This window comes from Borostomias antarcticus (assembly GCF_949987555.1).
Source record: "Borostomias antarcticus genome assembly, chromosome: 19".
Classification (NCBI taxonomy): Eukaryota; Metazoa; Chordata; class Actinopteri; order Stomiiformes; family Stomiidae; genus Borostomias; species Borostomias antarcticus.
The window spans coordinates 19,121,940-19,127,167 of NC_140252.1; positions in this window are offsets into that span (position 1 = coordinate 19,121,940).

The following is a 5,228-nucleotide window of genomic DNA, read 5'->3' on the forward strand; positions in this document are numbered from 1 at the left end:
ATCCAACACAAGGTGTCAAAGGTATAGAGCGGAAGCAGGAAGAGAAAACCGCCATGGGACATTAAATGAGAAGGAATATGAACGGTAGTGAACGGCGTGAGAAAAAATATTTCTTGATCCCGATTGAATTGTGCCATGATCATCACATATGATGTTTGTCAATTTAAAACATAAATTTGACTAATCTTGGTTAACCCGCTAATATTAGCTAGCCGACATTACACTCATTTAACACTCAGCAAAACCTTGTATAGCCGATCTCTCATGCCAGCTCTTACAGAACTGACTAACTCTCCTTTCACATTCCTGCAGCTCTCAACATGGCCAGACTAATAGTGATTTTCACCTCTTTTAATCATTTTAAATTCGTTCTGGAATAACTGCTTTATAGTATTACGACAAACTGCAACTTTCTTGACTTGCAAAATTATGTTTTAAATTAACAAACATCATAATGGTCATGGCACAATTCAAACGGGATCAAGAAATTATTTGTTTATTGTCATTGACTACCGTACATATTTTTTCCGAATTTTCCTGCTTCCTCTCAGGTGCTCTATTCACCTCCTTCAGAGTCGGCCGTGTCGACTGTGGGCCGTTGGCGACCGCTGCAGCCGCTCGTACCTGGTGGCCAGGTCACCTCCAGAAGCTCCGCCTCTGCCTGCCTCCCGGTCCAGACCGCCACGGTCGGGCCGACGTTGTGTCAACGTCAGTCTGAGGACATGGCGCTTCGGGAAGTGGCGCTGGCGGTGCCAGGGCCGTGGAGCGCGGGCTAACTGAGGAATTAGCAATCCCATAATTGGGCCGTTCTGTCAGAGGTGGTGACAAGTTGAGAGGCCGAGGGCTGTCTGGTGCTGATTCATCGCCCCGGCCCGATCCGCACACACACACACACACGCACACACACACACACACACACAGACACACACACACACACACACACACACCGGCGCGCCCGACACCAAACTTCATCCGCTAATTACGCCTCCATACTCTGCTGCTACCTCCCCTCGCAACCTTTCTCTCCTTCTCCCCTCTCTCTCTCTCGCGTTCTCTCTCTTTCACTCCCTCTCAGTCCCTGTACTTCTCCCACTCTCTCTCCCTCTCTCCCTCCCTCCCTCTCTGTCTCTCCCACTCTCTCTGACCCTTTCTATATCTCTCCCTCCCTCTCTCTCTCTCTCTCTCCCCCCTCTGTCTCTCTCTCTGTCTCTCTCTCTCTCTCTCTCTCTCTCTCTCTCTCTCTCTCTCTCTCTCTCTCGTGACTGGCTGCATGGCTGCAGTGACAATGCAGCATTATGGAAATAAATTGTTCCATTAGACGCATTGTACTCTGTCGTCAAGGCGACCACAGAAGGTTATTAATGGCCCAGGCCTCCGCTTTGATTAAGACGGGAGATTTATGAAGAAACAAGAACTCACTGGTGGCATGTCACCCTTCTGCCCGCACACACACACACACACACACACACACACGCTCACACACACACACGCTCACAGGAGTCATCCTAGTGAAGGTCACCAGAGCCAGGAGATGTTTTTGCATAATCATTCAGTCCTCTGAAAACCCAAGACACACAGACACACACACACACACACACACACACACACACACACACACACACACACACACACACACACAGTCCTCACTCTAGGTTTAAACATGCTTGCATCCCTTCAAGCTCACTACAGCCATACACCATCATAGACAGACTCTATAGTGAATGAAGCTACAGATGTCTGAGGGGGATATCAGTGTGTGTGTGTGTGTGTGTGTGTGTGTGTGTGTGTGAGAGAGAGAGAGAGAGAGAGAGAGAGAGAGAGAGAGAGCAGGCAGAGCCAGCTGCCGCCACTCCAGGCTAATGGAGATGCTAGTTTCAATTTTACATCCAGTCACCAGATGTCACAGCACCGGGCCTGGCCCGTTAAGGCTCCTGACCAATCAGGCACTTAACGAGGGCTCGTTAGGACTTCTATCAATTACAGTCTTACAGGATGACCCCAGAGGACCAGGCAAGTGTGTGTGTGTGTGTGTATGTGAAGGTAGTAGTCTGCAGTGCCCATGAATGAGTGTTTAACTGAAAAGGTTGTGTATTTGTGTGTTCAAGTGTGCTTATGTGTGTCTGTGACGACTACTCTTGTTTTTTTATGTTTAGAGGCATATTGTGTGTGTGTGTGTGTGTGCGTGTGTGTGTGTGTGTGTGTGTGTTTGTGTCAAGCCAGCAGGCAGCAAACAGGCAGTGTATTTGTGTGTGTTTTCTGTGGCAGGACCCATTTATCAGGCTAGTTAACCCCTGGCGGCAGGCTGTAATGTGAAGCAGGGGTTCAGCCGTTGAGGCATCCACTCGCTCTAATTAAACCCCCCCAACAGCAGCCCCTCCCTGGGCACAGGAGACCAGCACACACCCCCTCTCCTGGAGCCCTCACCTCTGCTCTGTAAAACCACACAGCAAGGTGAGAGAGAGAGAGAGAGAGAGAGAGAGAGAGAGAGGCATGCTGGGAGAATGAGATGGATCTGAGAGCTCTTACATTCCCTTTGGGTTTGGTTTTCATCTGGTGGTAAGAAAGAAAGAAAGAAAGAATGAAAGAAAGAAAGAAAGAAAGAAAGAAAGAAAGAAAGAAAGAAAGAAAGAAAGAAAGAAAGAAAGAAAGAAAGAAAGAAAGGAAGGAAGTTAGGAAGGAAGGAAGGAAGGAAGGAAGGAAGGAAGGAAGGAAGGAAGGAAGGAAGGAAGGAAGGAAGGAAGGAAGGAAGGAAGGAAGGAAGGAAGGAAGGAAGGAAGGAAGGAAGGAAGGAAGGAAAAAAAGAAAGTAAGGCAGAAAGACAGACAGGCAGAGATAGATTGTCGTTGACGTTAGTTTGTCGCTGACACCATAGATAGATAGATAGATAGATAGATAGATAGATAGATAGATAGATAGATAGAAAGACCATTTGCCATATAATCATGGTTGCTATACTCTAAAATCTGCTGTCATGTGATGGGAAATCAACTACACAGCCAATGCATGAACAAATCATCTTTTAAATCAACAGTCACCATTTTGTTTTATTCCACCAGAACTTTGGACCTTCAAAGTACCAAACTAATCCCAGTCTCCTGGAAAGGCTCAACTCAGCGGCCACATGTTCACCACAAGGATTCATTTATGAAAACGCAAACAAGGCTAATCTTATTGACTTTTCCCTCGACCATCTGAGCTAATTGAAATATGATGGCGCTCTTCCATAAGCTAGCTCCGCGCTCTGTTTGCCGAGCTGTTGACCTCTCCCAGGCCAGGGTGCTGGAGAGACTCTCTCCTCACCTCACCCCTCTAGAGACGCCGCCATAAATGCACCCGTTGTTCGCGGCGTCGGCGCGATCTGAGAGTGTTTGCGTTGGTGTGGCGTTTTGGCTCTCGGGGCGTGCGTGGGCCGAGACCCAGTTCAAAGGGAGGCAGAGCTCCGGGCCGATCCGTCTGTGTGACAGTGGCGAAGGAGCGGCCGTCGTTAATTTAACCCCAGGCTGGGTGAGGCCTAGATGGATAGATACTTTAACCATCCCTCTAGGGGGGGGGGGATTTGGCGTCTCAGCAGTGGAAAAAATTACAGCAAAGTTGTAAATGCAGATACAGAATATGTATAGTAGCAATACGCATAAAAAAGAGGAAGAATTAGGACTGTGTACATCCATACGTACAACATGTGTATAGAATAAAATACATACATCCAGTATGTATACATAGATATCTCTAGGAGTACACATTGATCAATCAATCAATCAATCAATCAATCAATCAATCAATCAATCAATCAAAGCTTTATTTGTATAGCGCATTTCATACCCAGAGGCAACACAATGCGCTTTACAGAGAACAAGGGAGGTGGGCATACGACCCCCCCCTACATATTCCAGAGGGAAGCAAAAAAACAGTATCACCCAGGGACCAGTATGTATAAATAGATATGTCTAGGAGTACATATTGATACATATATACATCCAGGCTGTAGATATGTCTAGTAACAGTATATCTATGTTTATACAGTCTGGCCACTGGCCCAAAGGAAGGCCTGGGCCTATACCAGCACAGTGGCCTTGTGGTTAGAGTGTCCGCCCTGAGATTGGGAGGTTGAAGGTTCGATCCCCGGCCGAGTCATACCAAATACTATAAAGAATGGTACCCAATGCCTCCCTGCTTGGCAGTCAGCATCAAGGGTTGGATTGGGGGAAAGTCCCTGAGACATACTAGCATCATGTCCAGGGGGTGAACTTGTACATAAGGCTGCCTCACGCTAAGGAATCAGGTGATAGGCTCCTGCCTTATGGGCCACTAGGCTCCAGAACCACTGGTTCTCAAGGGTTCTTACTTCCTAGCTGAGGCCTGGTCAACTGTGGCTCTGTGCGGATCGTTTACCGGTATGTTCCTCTCTCTCTCCTTCTAGAAACTTCCACTGCTTTGATTCGGTGGTAGGGTGTGTGTTTGTGTGTGTGTGTGTAAACTACGTGCATATATATACATTTATGCATGCAGAGGGGGGTCACGTCGACACCTCATTTGTGTAATGGCCACAGGTTTATCGTGGCGCGACATGACTGACAGGTGGAAATGACATCACTAACATTTCAAAGCCCATCCTGCTTCACTCCCAGTAATACGGCCAGAGTGATATGTATTCCTCCAGCGGAACGTTTTCACCCCATCTGCCTCATCTCACAGCTCTCTCTCTCTCCCCTCTCTCTCCCCCCCCCTCTCTCTCTCCCTCTCTCCCCTCCCTCCATCTCTCTCTCCATTCCCCACCTCCCTCTCTCTCTCCCCCTCTCTGCCCTCCCTCCATACTCTCTCTCCATTCCCCACCTCCCTCTCTCTCCCCCCTCTTTCTATCTCCCTCTCTCCCCTCCCTCCATCTCTCTCCCTCTCTCCCCTCCCTCCATCTCTCTCTCCATCCCCACCTCCCTCTCTCTCCCCCCTCTCTTTCTCTCCCTCTCCCCCCTCTCTCTCTCCTCTCTCCATTCCCCACCTCCTCTCTCTCCCCCCTCTCTCTCCCTCTCCCCCCCTCTCTCAATCAAACACACCTCTCTCTCTCGCTGCCTCCCATCTAAATCCCCCCTCTCCTTCTCTCTCTCTGCTTGTTCCTGTTTCTACCACCTCATGGTGTCACTGCACCATCCAATTGGCATAATTGAGTCAGGTCAGGTGACGTGGGCACCCATAACAATCAATAGAGGTGGAATAAAAAAACAGCTCTCGGTTAT